The sequence below is a fragment of the Anser brachyrhynchus genome (genome assembly GCF_964034855.1).
Source record: "Anser brachyrhynchus genome assembly, contig: SCAFFOLD_198, whole genome shotgun sequence".
Lineage (NCBI taxonomy): Eukaryota > Metazoa > Chordata > Aves > Anseriformes > Anatidae > Anser > Anser brachyrhynchus.
Window position 1 is genome coordinate 91,117 of NW_027663769.1, and position 15,937 is coordinate 107,053.

Consider the following 15,937-nt stretch of genomic DNA (forward strand, 5'->3'; position numbering starts at 1 on the left):
GGCTAAGTGGAGTGAGAAGATAGCCAGGTCTACTGAAGCTCCGGCGTGGGCAAGGTTACCTGCTAGGGGAGGGTAGACAGTTCAGCCTGTGCCGGCGCCAGCTTCTACAGTGGATGAGGCTAGTAGGAGGAGGAATGATGGGGGGAGGAGTCAAAAGCTTATGTTGTTTATTCGCGGGAATGCTATGTCGGGGGCACCGATTATGAGGGGGACTAATCAGTTGCCGAATCCTCCGATCATGATGGGTATGACTATAAAGAAGCTTATTACAAAGGCGTGAGCGGTAACGATTACATTGTAAATTTGGTCGTCGCCTAGGAGAGTTCCTGGTTGTCCTAGTTCTGCGCGGATTAATAGGCTGAGTGCGGTGCCGACTATTCCTGCTCATGCCCCGAAGATGAGGTACAGGGTGCCAATATCCTTATGGTTAGTGGAAAATAGTCATCGGTTGATGAAGGTGACGGGTAAGATGGCTGAGTGTTGAAGCGTTAGGCTGTAGTCCTTTTTACAGAGGTTTAATTCCTCTTCTTATCGGCTCTGTAGTGAAATTCATGTTGAGTTGCAAGCTCATCGATGCGCACTAGGGTGCGTCAGGGTCTTTGTAGGCAGAAGCCAATTGGTTTAGGCATTTAGCTGTTAACTAGAGTTTTGTGGGATCGAAGCCCATCTGTCTAGGGAGGCTTTAGCTTAATTAAAGCGTCTGACTTGCATTCAGAAGATACAGGTTAATATTCTGTAAGTCTTAATGTGCAGAAACTAAGAGGGTTTAACTCTTATTTAAGGCTTTGAAGGCCTTCGGTTTGGGGTGTTATCCTAAGTTTCTAGACAATGGCATGTATTATTGGGGACAGGGGAAGTAAGAGGATTGATAGTGAGGCAAGGACCGCAGTAGGTGTGCTTGGGGCTTTGCTAGTGTATCATTGTTTTATGTGGTTAGAGGAGTTGGGGGGAAGGGTAATTGTTGAGTGGTATGCGAGGCGTAGGTAGAAGAAGAGGCTGAGCAGTGATAGCATGGCAATTGCCATGGCTGCTGGTGTTATTTCCTGTTTAGTTAGTTCTTGGATGATAAGTCACTTTGGTATAAAGCCTGTTAATGGGGGGAGGCCTGCTAGGGATAAAAGTACTAGTATTAGGGTGGCGTTTAGCACTGGGGTTTTTGTTCATGAGGTTGTGATCATGGATAGGTTAAGGGCTTTGATTTTGTTAAGGGCTAGGAATACGGCTGATGTTATGATTGTGTATAGGTAGAAGGTAAGTAAGGCCAATTTGGGGCTGTAAACTAGGATGATGGCGATTCAGCCTAAGTGGGAGATGGACGAGAAGGCTAGGATTTTGCGTGTTTGTGTTTGGTTCAGTCCTATTCAGCCTCCTAGTGCTGTTGAGGCTAGGGCCATGGCGGTGAGTAGAGCTGGGTCGAGGGATTTGGATGTTAGTAGGAGCAGGGTTAGTGGGGGGAATTTTATGAGGGTCGAGAGTAGCAGGGCTGTTATTAGTGGCGATCCTTGTAGTACTTCTGGGAATCAGAAGTGAAATGGCACTAGGCCCAGTTTAATAGCGATTGCTGCTGTCAGTAGTAGACAGGAGGTTGGGTGGTTTATTTGTGTGATGTCTCATTGGCCGGTGACTCAGGCATTGGTTATGCTAGAGAATAGGACCAGGGCGGAAGCAGCTGCTTGGGTTAGGAAGTATTTCGTTGCGGCTTCTACTGCTCGTGGGTGGTGGGATTTGGCAATTAGGGGAATGATGGCTAGTGCGTTGATCTCCAGTCCTGTCCAGGCCAGAACTCAGTGGTTGCTGGAAATTGTGATTGTGGTGCCCAAGATGAGGCTGAAGGTTATGATTGGGGTCGCGTAAGGGTTCATTAGTAGAGGAGGGGGTTAAACCATCATTTTCGGGGTATGGGCCCGATAGCTTGATTAGCTGACTCTACTAGAAAATAATATAAGGGAAGTATGGAGAATTTTGATTTCTCTTGTGTGGGTTCAATTCCTACTTTTCTAAGGTCAACAGGAAATGAGAGGGCTGTTATACCTCTATGTTCACTTTATCATAGTGACCCTTTGTAGTTCAGGCACATTTCCTTATGTAAGGAGGTAGGCCTGCATAGCAGATAGGTATGCTGATGTGTCAGAGGCACAGAGCTAGTGTGAGGGGTAGGAAGTTTTTTCATAGTAGGTGCATTAGTTGGTCATATCGGAATCGTGGGTATGAAGCTCGGACCCATAAGAAACCAGAAGATAGTAGGAGGACTTTTGTGGCTAGGATGACGGGGAATAGTTCTGTGGGTGGCCCTAGGGCGCTTGGGTTTAGGAATATGATGGCTGTAAGTGTATTTATTAGCATAATGTTCGCATATTCAGCTAGGAAGAATAAGGCGAAGGGTCCTGCGGCGTATTCAACGTTAAACCCTGAGACTAGCTCAGATTCACCCTCTGTGAGGTCAAAAGGAGCTCGGTTTGTCTCTGCTAGGGTGGATACGTATCATATTATTGCTAGGGGTCATGAGGAGAAAATGAAGTATAGAGGCTCCTGTGCGATGGCAAAGGAGCTGAGTGTGTAGCTTCCGCTTAGTATGATTATTGATAGCAGGATTATGGCCAGTGTCACTTCGTATGAAATGGTCTGTGCTACTGCCCGTAGGGCTCCGATTAGTGCGTATTTTGAGTTCGAGGCTCAGCCTGATCATAGGACTGAGTAGACGGCTAGGCTTGACATGGCTATTAGGAAGAGAACTCCGAGGTTTAGATCTGCTAGGGGAAATGGGAGTGGTAGTGGTGCTCAAGTGGTGAGGGCTAGGACAAGGGCTAGTATTGGTATCAGAATGAATAGAAGTGGGGAAGAGGTAGAGGGTCGGATGGGCTCTTTGGTAAATAGTTTCAGTCCGTCCGCAAATGGTTGAAGTAGGCCAAAAGGCCCGACAACGTTAGGGCCTTTGCGGGATTGTATGTAGCTTAGGATTTTCCGTTCTACTAGGGTTAGGAAGGCTACGGCAATCAGGATTGGGATGATGTATAGGAGGGATATAACGAGGCAGCTTAGTGTTGTTATTTGAATCATGGGTGAAGCTAGGGAGAGGATTTGAACCTCTGGGGAAAGGGCTTAAGCCTTCTGCACTTGCCGGGCTCTGCCACTCTAGCTGGTCCTTTTCTAGGATTGAAAGTGGTGGGGGAAGGCCCTCTTCACGGTTTAGTTGGTTTCACTGCTTAGAGGGGGGGGGGCGTGCTTGTGGTATTGGCCCCACTTTCCCGGTCCTTTCGTACTGGGGAGAGTGTGTCATAGATAGAAACCGACCTGGATTGCTCCGGTCTGAACTCAGATCACGTAGGACTGTTAATCGTTGAACAAACGAACCCTTAATAGCGGCTGCACCATTAGGATGTCCTGATCCAACATCGAGGTCGTAAACCCCCCTGTCGATATGGGCTCTTGAGGGGGATTGCGCTGTTATCCCTGGGGTAGCTTGGTCCATTAATCAATTATATTGGGTCTGGTCACTGTTAGCACTTTGAGGGGTAGCTCTAGGTAAAGAGGTATGGTCTTGTTTTTGGAGGATTTGTTCTCCTCCAAGGTCGCCCCAACCGAAAAATATCGACCAGGCTCTGCGATGGTAGTGGCCCCAGTGGGGTTGATTGAGGATTCGCGGTGGTCGTTGATTTTTAAGTTCCACAGGGTCTTCTCGTCTTATGTTCACATCCCCGCTTTTGCACGGGGAGATCAATTTCACTGATTATCTGTGAGAGACAGTTAAGACCTCGTTTAGCCATTCATACAAGTCTCGATTTATGGGACAATTGATTGCGCTACCTTTGCACGGTTAGGATACCGCGGCCGTTAAACCTAAGTCACCGGGCAGGCATCACCTTCAATACTTGTTTAATTTGCTGAAGGCTATGTTTTTGGTAAACAGTCGGGCCTTATTAATTTGCCGAGTTCCTTTCACAGATTTTAATCGCTCTTATAGGCGCTCCTGAGTCGGGTTAACAGGGTTAGTTAATACGTGGTCTTGTAGGGGTTTTTGTATCTGTCTAGGTCTGTTAATAATGTTTCTATGTAAGCTTGCACCGTTAGAGGGGTGTGGCCCTGTACATGAGGGGCCTAGGATGATTCCTAGGATTGTTATGAGGATGGCAGCGGTTTTGGTGATAAGGGGTATGGTTATTGGGGGGGTTTTGGTTGGTGTGATGAAAGAGGTAATGATTATTCCTGCTGTAATGCTGCCTAGGGCGAGTCGGGTTAGGGGGGCGGTGATTAGTGGGTTGTTTTCGTTTATTGATACTATTGGGGGGATTCGGGTTTGTCCAGCTTGGACTAGGATGGTTATGCGGATGCTGTAGGTTGCGGTGAATGCTGTGGCTATAAGGGTTAGGAGTAGGGCTCAAGTATTTAGGTATGATGTGTTTAAGCTTTCGATGATGAGGTCTTTTGAGTAGAATCCGGCTAGGAATGGGGTTCCTATCAGCGCCAGGTTTCCGATGGTTAGGCAGGAAGTAGTGACTGGGAGTATTTTCTGTAGGCCTCCTATCTTTCGGATATCTTGTTCTCCGTTTAGGTTGTGGATGATAGACCCTGAGCATAGGAATAGTATGGCTTTAAAGAAGGCATGGGTTGAGATGTGTAGGAAGGCTAGTTGTGGGAGGTTTAGTCCGATAGTGACTATTATTAGTCCTAGTTGGCTGGATGTTGAGAAAGCAATGATTTTTTTGATGTCATTTTGGGTTAGGGCGCATGTGGCAGCGAATAGGGTTGATAGAGCACCTAGGCATAGGCAGGCAGTTAGGGCTGTCTGGTTGGTGGCTAGCAGGGGGTGCATGCGGATGAGCAGGAAGATTCCGGCTACTACTATGGTACTGGAGTGCAGTAGGGCTGATACTGGGGTGGGGCCTTCTATTGCTGCGGGCAGTCATGGGTGGAGTCCAAATTGGGCGGATTTTCCTGCGGCTGCGAGGATTAATCCTATGAGGGGGAGGATTGGGGTTTGGTGGGGGTGTACGGCTTGTTGGATCTCTCAGGTGTTGAATGTTGAAGCTAGTCATGCTATGCTCAGGATCAGTCCGATGTCTCCGATTCGGTTGTAGATTACGGCTCGTAGGGCGGCGGTGTTGGCATCTGCTCGGCCTTGTCATCAGCCGATGAGAAGGAAGGACATGATTCGTACTCCTTCCCAGCCTACGAATAGGAGGAATATGTTGTTTGCGGTTGTTAGGAGGAGTATGGCGACTAGGAATGTCAGTAGGTAGGTGAAAAATTTTGTTACGTATGGCTCTGAGGCCATGTATCATATGGCGAATTGTAGGATTGATCATGTTACAAATAGGGCGATTGGAAGAAATGTTATTGAGTATTGGTCTATTTTTAGGCTCAGGGGGATTTTAAAGTTTATAATGAATTTTCACTCCCAGTGGCAGGTGACAGATTCTACTCCCGAGTAGATGAATGCGGTTGTAGGGGCTAGGCTAATTAGGAATGCGGTTTTAACAGCGCGGGTGGTGGCTTGTGGGGTGTTTTTAAAGTTTTTAAATAGAAATGGCAGGATGATTGGGGTTAGGAGGATTGTCAGCGTGAGTAGTGTGAGGGAGTTGATTAGTAGTGTGGGGTTCACTACTTTTACTTGGATTTGCACCAAGATGGGTGGTTCCTAAGACCAGTGGATTGCTGTTATCCTTTAAAAGTAAGGGGGCTGAGGTTTTAGGCTCAGATGTAAGAGTTAGCAGCTCTTGTTGGTTAAACCCTCCCCTCGGCAGGTAAGAAGGTTTGAACTTCTATTCTTAGAATCACAGTCTAATGTTTGGTTTAAACTATACTTGCATGAGGGGATTCCAGAGATCAGTTCGGGTTTGAGGATTAGGAGGAATATTGGGATAATGTGGAGTGTTATGAGCAGGTGTTCTCGCGTGGTTGAGTTTTGCATAGATGTGATGTGGGAGGGGATTGAGCCTCGTTGGGTCATTAGTAGTATGAATAAGGTGTAGGAGGCGGTTAGTAGGGTTGCGATTCCTGTTAGGATGATCGTGAAGGCAGATCAGTTGAATAAGGTGATTATAATGGTTAGCTCTGCTATGAGGTTTGTTGTTGGGGGTAAGGCTATGTTTGTTAGATTGGCCAGCAATCATCAGGTAGCTATGAGTGGTAGGAGAGGTTGTAGGCCTCGTGTGAGTAGTAGAATTCGGCTGTGCGTACGTTCATAGTTTGTGTTGGCTAGGCAGAATAGTATGGAGGAAGTTAGTCCATGGGAAATTATTAGGATCATTGCCCCTGAGAATGATCAGTGGGTTTGGATTATTCCTGCGGCGATAACTAGGCCTATGTGGCTAACGGATGAATAAGCGATTAGTGATTTTAGGTCTGTCTGTCGTAGGCAGATTGAGCTAGTCATTAGGGCGCCTCATAGGGCCAGGGTTAGGAAGGGGTAGTGCAGGAGGTTGGACAGTGGGCCCATAAATAGAGTGACTCGTATAATTCCGTATCCTCCTAGCTTTAGTAGTAGGGCGGCGAGGAGTATTGAGCCTGCGATGGGTGCTTCTACGTGGGCTTTTGGCAGTCAGAGGTGTAGGCCGTATAGTGGGGCTTTTACTATGAATGCTATGAGCAGTGCTAGACCTGATAGTATTCCTGTCCATGAGGTGGATAGGGTTGGGTGGGTTAGTTGTAGGGTTGGCAGGTGCAGGGTGCCAATTTTCACGTATAGGTGTATGATTGTGATTAGCAGGGGTAGAGAGCTTACTGGCGTGTAGAATAGCAGGTAGATGCCAGTGCTTAGGCGTTCTGGTTGGTTCCCCCATCGGGTGATTAAGATTAGGGTGGGAATGAGGGTTGCCTCAAATGAGATGTAAAATAGTGCTAGTTCTGTGGTGGAAAAGGCTAGTAGGATGAATGGCTGGACTGCGACTAAGGTTGAGATAAAGATTCGTTTGCGTTGTAGGGGTTCTTGTTGCAGGTGGTTTTGGCTTGCTATGATTATGAGTGGGAGTAGTCAGCAGGATAGTACTAGGAGGGGGGATGAGATTTGGTCAATTCCTGTTCAGTTGGATAAAAATTTGTAGGGGTAGTAGGTTGGGATTAATCACTGTAGGCTTAGGGCAGCGATTAGGAGGCTGTATAAGGTGGTGTTAGTCCATAGAAATTTTGGTGGAGACAGCAGGGCTGTTGGAAGAAGTATGATTGTGGGTAGGATGATTTTTAGCATTGCAGGAGGTTTAGGTTGTGTAGATGGTCAGAGCCATGTGTGCGGGTGGAGGCTACTAGGATGGCCAGGCCTGTGCCCGCCTCACACGCTGAGAAGGTTAGCATGAGAATTGGTACCATGGTGAATGAGGAGACTTGGTTTTCGATGGATCATATTGATAGGCCTACGAATATCGATAATATTATGCTTTCAAGGCATAGTAGGGCGGATACTAGGTGGGTTCGGTGGAAGGCTAGCCCTAGTCCGCTGAAAATGAAGGCTGAGTAGAAGCTTAAATGTAGGGGCGACATAAGAAAGTTACAGGGTTGGCTGTAATCTGCTGGGTCGAAACCAGCTATCTTTTTGGTTAGACTAACTTCCTGTTATTCTGCTCATTCTAGGCCCCCTTGAATTCACTCGTAGGCCAGTCCGAGTGTTAGGAGAAGGAGGATCACTACAGTTCAGGTGAGGGTCATTAGGGGGGATTGGAGTTGGACGGCTCATGGCAGGGGGAGTAGGAGGGCGATTTCTAGGTCGAATAGGACGAACAGGATGGCTACTGAGGAAGAATCGGACTGAGAATGGTAATCGAGCAGATCCAAGTGGGTCGAATCCACATTCGTACGGTGAGAGTTTCTCTGAGTCGGGGTTTATTTGGGCGAGTCAGAAGTTTAATGCGGTTAGGGCGGCGCTTAGGATTGATGATAGGGCGAATATGAACATGAGTGCGTTCATTGCTCTCCTCTGGGTTTATACCAGATTCTAGAGATTGGAAGTCAATTGTAATTAATATACTAGAAGAGCAAGATCCTCATCAGTAGATGGTTATGTAGAGGAATAGTCAGATGACGTCTACGAAGTGTCAGTATCAGGCTGCTGCCTCGAATCCGAAGTGGTGGTCTGATGTAAAGTGGAACTTGATCAGTCGGAAGAGGCAGACGGTCAGGAAGGAGGATCCGATGATTACGTGGAGTCCGTGGAATCCAGTGGCAACGAAGAAGGTAGATCCGTAGACGCTATCAGCGATTGAGAATGGGGCTTCGTGGTATTCTATTGCTTGTAGGGCTGTGAAGTAGAATCCCAAGAGGATCGTTAGGGTTAGGGCGTGGATGGCGTGTTTTCGGTTTCCTTCTGTGATGCTGTGATGGGCTCACGTTACGGTAACGCCTGAGGCTAGTAGGATGGCTGTGTTTAGTAGGGGGACTTCTATCGGGTTGAGTGGTTTAATTCCTGTTGGGGGTCATTGGCCTCCTAGTTCTGGGGTTGGGGCCAGGCTCGAGTGGAAGAACGCTCAGAAGAACCCTAAGAAGAAGAATGCTTCGGATGTGATGAAAAGGATTATGCCGTATCGTAGGCCTTTTTGGACTGTGGGAGTGTGATGGCCTTGGAAGGTGCTTTCTCGTACAATGTCTCGTCATCATTGGAGTATTACTAGGAGTATTGAGATGAGGCCTAGGGTTAGTAGTATGGATGAGTTGTAGTGGAATCACATGATTAATCCTGAGGTTGTGAGTAGGGCGGCGGCTGCCCCGAAGATTGGTCAAGGGCTTGGGTCAACTATGTGGTATGAGTGTGCTTGGTGTGCCATTAGATGTTTTCTTGTAAGTATAGGCTTAGAAGGAGCACGAAGACGTAGGCCTGGATTATGGCTACTGCTACTTCTAGGATGGTTAGGAGTAGTAGGATGATTATTGTTAGGATGGATACTGCAGGAAGGGTGGGTATTAATGCAATGGAGGCTGTAGAGATGAGTTGGATGAGTAAGTGTCCTGCTGTAAGGTTGGCTGTAAGGCGGACTCCGAGGGCTAGGGGGCGGATTAGTAGGCTGGTTGTTTCGATCAGGATTAGTGCGGGGATTAGGGGTGTAGGGGTACCTTCGGGTAATAGGTGGGCTAAAGAGGCTGATGGTTGGTTTCGTAGGCCTGTTAGTAGTGTGGCGAGCCATAGTGGGAAGGCTAGGGCTATGTTCATAGATAGTTGGGTGGTTGGGGTGAATGTATATGGAAGGAGGCCTAGAAGGTTGATTGTAAGAAGTATGATTATTAGGGATGTAAATATTATGGCTCATTTGTGGCCATTTTTGTTGAGTGGGACTATTAGTTGTTTTGTGATTAGGTGAAGGAGTCATGTTTGGATAGTAGAAAGGCGGTTGTTGATTCATCGGTTGTTTGGGGACGGGAATAGTAGGGCTGGGAAGAGTAGGGATAGTAGGATTAAGGGGATGCCAAATAGATTGGGGCTGGAAAATTGGTCAAAGAAGCTTAGGTTCATGGTCAGGATCATGGTGTGGGTTTGGTAGTGAGGGAGGTCTTATTTGATGGGGGGTTGGTTGTGGTGAAGGCTAGTAGTTTTGGTTGGATGAGGAGTGCTAGGGTTAATCAGGTTATAATTATGATTGAAAATCATGGTGCGGGGTTAAGCTGTGGCATATCATTAAGGAGGGGGAAGTCCCTCTTTGGCTAGCTTAAAAGGCTAGTGCTGTTGCATAGCTTCTTAATGATTAGGATGATGATAGAAGGGACGATCAGGCCTCGAAATGTGGGAGTGGGGTTGATTCTACTACAATGGGTATGTAGCTGTGATTAGCCCCGCAAATTTCTGAGCATTGTCCGTAAAAAATCCCAGGCCGGGTGGTAATGAATGAAGTTTGGTTTAGTCGGCCTGGGATTGCGTCTGTTTTAACTCCGAGCGTTGGGACTGCTCAGGAGTGGAGTACGTCTCCTGCAGTAATGATCACGCGGATGGGGGATTCTATTGGGATAACTACGCGGTGGTCAACTTCTAGCAGTCGGAAGTGGCCGTTGGGTAAGTCTGGGGTGGGCACTATGTAGGAGTCGAATGATAGGTCTTTGAAGTCTGTGTATTCGTAGCTTCAGTATCATTGGTGGCCGATGGCTTTTAGGGTGAGGTCTGGTTCGTCGATTTCGTCCATTATGTAGAGGATTTGTAGGGATGGGAGGGCGAGGAGTACCAGGACGATAGCAGGTAGGATTGTCCAGATCAGCTCTACTTCTTGGGCGTCTACAGCATTGGACGAGAGTTTTTCTGTTAGTATGTGGGCTAAAAGGTAGAGAACTAGGCTGCAGATAGCTAGGGCAACGATTAGGGCGTGGTCGTGGAATTCAACGAGTTCTTCTATGATGGGTGATGAGGCGTCTTGGAATCCTAGTTGGGAGTGGTTGGCCACATGAGATGTACAGGATTTTTACCTGTGATTTAGTCTTGACAAGGCTATGTAATTGGTTTACTAACGTCTCATAAGAAAGAAGCATGAGCGGTTAACCTCCTGGGAGACCCAGAAAACTTCACCCCAGCAAACCCGCTAGTAACCCCACCACACATCAAGCCAGAATGATACTTCCTATTCGCCTACGCCATCCTACGTTCAATCCCAAATAAACTAGGAGGCGTATTAGCACTGGCCGCCTCCGTACTGATCCTATTCCTAATCCCATTCCTGCACAAATCAAAACAACGAGCAATAACATTCCGACCACTCTCCCAGCTCCTATTCTGAGTACTAGTCGCCGACCTCCTCGTCCTAACATGAGTAGGAAGCCAACCCGTCGAACACCCATTCATCATCATCGGCCAACTCGCTTCAATCGCCTACTTCACTATCCTCCTATTTCTCCTCCCCGCCGCAAGCGCCCTAGAAAACAAAATACTCAACTGCTAAATACTCTAATAGTTTATAAAAACATTGGTCTTGTAAACCAAAGATTGAAGACTTACCACTTCTTAGAGTACCCCAAACTCAGAAAAAAAGGACTCAAACCTTTATCTCCAGCTCCCAAAGCTGGCATTTTCAATAAACTATTCTCTGACCCTAACCCCTAAACCGCCCGAATAGCACCCCGCGACAACCCCCGCACAAGCTCCAATACAACAAACAAAGTCAACAACAGCCCCCAACCCGCCACTAAAAACATCCCTGCCCCATGTGAATAAAACATGGAAACTCCACTAAAATCCGACCGAACAACAAACACCCCAACATTATTCACAGTAGAAACCCCGAACTTCCAAGCCCCCATAAACCCCCCAAACACCAACCCCCCAAAAACAATTGCCACAAACGCTACTGCACATCCAATCACCCGTCAATCCCCCCAAGCCCCAGGGAAAGGCTCCGCTGCTAAAGCTACTGAATAAACAAACACCACCAGCATACCCCCCAAATACACCATAAACAGCACTAAAGCCACGAACGAAACCCCAAGGCCCAGCAACCACCCGCACCCCGCCACAGACGCTAACACCAAACCAACAACCCCATAATACGGCGAAGGATTCGACGCCACACCCAAAACACCCACCGCAAAGCAAATCCCTAAAAAAAACATAAAATAAGTCATTATTCCTGCCCGGACACTACCCGAGGCCTGCGGCTCGAAAAGCCGCCATTGTTCTCAACTACAGGAACTAACCGCAAGCCCCCAATAATTCTACCCCATCTATGCCATTATGCTTAACCCCCCCCCCCCCCCCCCCCGAGGCGGGGGTATTTGGTTATGCATATTCGTGCATAAATTTATATACCCCATATACATACATACTATAGTACCAGTAATATACATTATATACGGACTATCTTATAAGCAGGTGCTAAACCCATACATGTACACGGCCATTAAACCCTTAAACACACTCCTACCAAACCACCCGGCATGAATGTTCTAGGACCATACCCCACAACACCCAATACAACTCCACTCAAGCGCATAACAAGACCCCATTTTAATGAATGCTCACAGGACATGCTCCAACAACAACTCTCCACCACATATCTCATGCAGTTCGTATCAGACGGATTTATTAATCGTACTCCTCACGTGAAATCAGCAACCCGTTGCACATAATGTCCGGTATGACTAGCTTCAGGCCCATACGTTCCCCCTAAACCCCTCGCCCTCCTCACATTTTTGCGCCTCTGGTTCCTCGGTCAGGGCCATCCATTGGGTTCACTCACCCCTCCTTGCCCTTCAAAGTGGCATCTGTGAGTACTTTCACCTTCTCAATGCGTAATCGCGGCATGTTCCAGCTTTTTGGCGCCTCTGGTTCCTCTTATTTTTTCCGGGGTTACCTCACAGGTGGCTATTCCCAGTGATCTCGGGGGTCCCACAATCTAAGCCTGGACACACCTGCCTCACGGCCTATCCTATATTTCAAGGGTCCCTCGATGAGACGGTTGGCGTATATGGGGAATCATCCTGACACTGATGCACTTTGACCACATTCAGTTAATGTTACCTCCACCCTCCGGGTTAAATGGGGCTATTGGATGAATGCTCGTTGGACATAGCACAAAACAACAAATCATTAAGCGCAACCCCTGCGCTTCACAAACTAAACCAGTAAACTTTCGCTAACCACCATGTAGCATAAACCTTCATCGCCCAATCCCAGCAAACTACCTCTAAAACTCCATTAATCATCCCTTCCATGACATCATCGGAACGATGTACATATACACACAAACACATACAAAATAACTTAAACTTATTAGAGAAACTCCAGTACTAAAAATAGTAAACACAAGCAATAATTTCATATACTTCACTCTCACTCACCACTCAACTATCAGCTAACCACACCCCCGTCCACATAGCTTAACACAAAGCATGGCACTGAAGTTGCCAAGATGGCATAAAACATGCCTGCGGACAAAAGACTTAGCCCTAACCTTACGGTTGGTTTTTGCTAAATATATACATGCAAGTATCCGCGCCCCAGTGTAAACGCCCTCGACCACCTACCCCCATACAGGCCTTGAGGAGCGGGTATCAGGCACACCCAAGTAGTAGCCCAAGACGCCTCGCTAAGCCACGCCCCCACGGGTATTCAGCAGTAATTAACATTAAGCAATGAGTGCAAACTTGACTTAGTTATAGCAACAGCCTAACTTCAAGGGTTGGTAAATCTTGTGCCAGCCACCGCGGTCATACAAGAAACCCAAATCAACCGTCCTATTGACACGGCGTAAAGAGTGGTAAAATGCCTATCCTAGCTAACTAAGATCAAAATGCAACTGAGCTGTCATAAGCCCAAGATGCACCTAAACACACCATTAAGATGATCTTAGGAACTAACGACTGATTTAAACCCACGAAAGCCAGGGCCCAAACTGGGATTAGATACCCCACTATGCCTGGCCCTAAATCTTGATACTTACTTTACCGAAGTATCCGCCAGAGAACTACGAGCACAAACGCTTAAAACTCTAAGGACTTGGCGGTGCCCCAAACCCACCTAGAGGAGCCTGTTCTACAATCGATAATCCCCGATTAACCCAACCACCCCTTGCCAACACAGCCTACATACCGCCGTCGCCAGCCCACCTCGAATGAGAGCACAACAGTGGACACAATAGCACCCCGCTAATAAGACAGGTCAAGGTATAGCCTATGGAGTGGAAGAAATGGGCTACATTCCCTATTCATAGGGCACACGGAAAGAAGCGTGAAACCACTTCTGGAAGGCGGATTTAGCAGTAAAGTGGGACAATAGAGCCTACTTTAAGCCGGCCCTGGGGCACGTACATACCGCCCGTCACCCTCCTCAAAAGCCACATCCCACATAACTAATACCATAAATACGCTGAAGATGAGGTAAGTCGTAACAAGGTAAGTGTACCGGAAGGTGTACTTAGAATATCAAGACGTAGCTATAACACCAAAGCACTCAGCTTACACCTGAAAGATATCTACTAGACCGGATCGTCTTGAAGCCCCCCCTCTAGCTCAACCACACAAATAGTACACCAAAACTAAAGAATTTACTAAACTAATTAAACTAAAGCATTTTACAGTCTTAGTATAGGCGATAGAAAAGACACTTAGACGCGATAGAGACCCCAGTACCGTAAGGGAAAGATGAAATAGCAGTGAAACAATCAAAGCGACAGACAGCAAAGATCAACCCTTGTACCTTTTGCATCATGGTTTAGCGAGAACAACCAAGCAAAGTGAACTAAAGTTTGCCCCCCCGAAACCCAAGCGAGCTACTTTCAAGCAGTTAAAGAGAGCGAACCCGTCTCTGTTGCAAAAGAGTGGGATGACTTGTCAGTAGAGGTGAAAAGCCAACCGAGCTGGGTGATAGCTGGTTACCTGTGAAACGAATCTAAGTTCCCCCTTAATCCTCCCTACCGGACATCCTGAACCCTAATGAGATGATTAAGAGCTATTTAATGGAGGGACAGCTCCATTAAAAAAGGACACAACCTCGACTAGCGGATAATTCTTACTACTGATCCTACCGTGGGCCCTAAAGCAGCCATCAAAAAAGAGTGCGTCAAAGCTCCACCACCTAAAAATACCAAAATAAGATGATTCCCTTATCACAAACAGGTCAACCTATGAATATAGGAGAATTAATGCTAAAATAAGTAACTCAGGGCCACACCCCTCTAACGGCGCAAGCTTACATAGAAACATTATTAACAGACCTAGACAGATACAAAAACCCCTACAAGACCACGTATTAACTAACCCTGTTAACCCGACTCAGGAGCGCCTATAAGAGCGATTAAAATCTGTGAAAGGAACTCGGCAAATTAATAAGGCCCGACTGTTTACCAAAAACATAGCCTTCAGCAAATTAAACAAGTATTGAAGGTGATGCCTGCCCGGTGACTTAGGTTTAACGGCCGCGGTATCCTAACCGTGCAAAGGTAGCGCAATCAATTGTCCCATAAATCGAGACTTGTATGAATGGCTAAACGAGGTCTTAACTGTCTCTCACAGATAATCAGTGAAATTGATCTCCCCGTGCAAAAGCGGGGATGTGAACATAAGACGAGAAGACCCTGTGGAACTTAAAAATCAACGACCACCGCGAATCCTCAATCAACCCCACTGGGGCCACTACCATCGCAGAGCCTGGTCGATATTTTTCGGTTGGGGCGACCTTGGAGGAGAACAAATCCTCCAAAAACAAGACCATACCTCTTTACCTAGAGCTACCCCTCAAAGTGCTAACAGTGACCAGACCCAATATAATTGATTAATGGACCAAGCTACCCCAGGGATAACAGCGCAATCCCCCTCAAGAGCCCATATCGACAGGGGGGTTTACGACCTCGATGTTGGATCAGGACATCCTAATGGTGCAGCCGCTATTAAGGGTTCGTTTGTTCAACGATTAACAGTCCTACGTGATCTGAGTTCAGACCGGAGCAATCCAGGTCGGTTTCTATCTATGACACACTCTCCCCAGTACGAAAGGACCGGGAAAGTGGGGCCAATACCACAAGCACGCCCCCCCCCTCTAAGCAGTGAAACCAACTAAACCGTGAAGAGGGCCTTCCCCCACCACTTTCAATCCTAGAAAAGGACCAGCTAGAGTGGCAGAGCCCGGCAAGTGCAGAAGGCTTAAGCCCTTTCCCCAGAGGTTCAAATCCTCTCCCTAGCTTCACCCATGATTCAAATAACAACACTAAGCTGCCTCATTATATCCCTCCTATACATCATCCCAATCCTGATTGCCGTAGCCTTCCTAACCCTAGTAGAACGGAAAATCCTAAGCTACATACAATCCCGCAAAGGCCCTAACGTTGTCGGGCCTTTTGGCCTACTTCAACCATTTGCGGACGGACTGAAACTATTTACCAAAGAGCCCATCCGACCCTCTACCTCTTCCCCACTTCTATTCATTCTGATACCAATACTAGCCCTTGTCCTAGCCCTCACCACTTGAGCACCACTACCGCTCCCATTTCCCCTAGCAGATCTAAACCTCGGAGTTCTCTTCCTAATAGCCATGTCAAGCCTAGCC

The 15,937-nt window shown here is 47.3% G+C and overlaps 1 long non-coding RNA gene across 1 annotated transcript; it reads right to left on the minus strand.

Moving 5' to 3' along the window:
- Positions 1-3,467: 3,467 nt before the first annotated feature.
- Positions 3,468-15,252, minus strand: LOC308186832. Its single transcript, XR_013944324.1, has 2 exons — positions 14,961-15,252; positions 3,468-3,751 (listed from the first exon to the last, which is right to left on the minus strand). It is a non-coding gene; the product is annotated as an uncharacterized lncRNA (long non-coding RNA).
- Between the last annotated feature and the right edge of the window lie 685 nt (positions 15,253-15,937).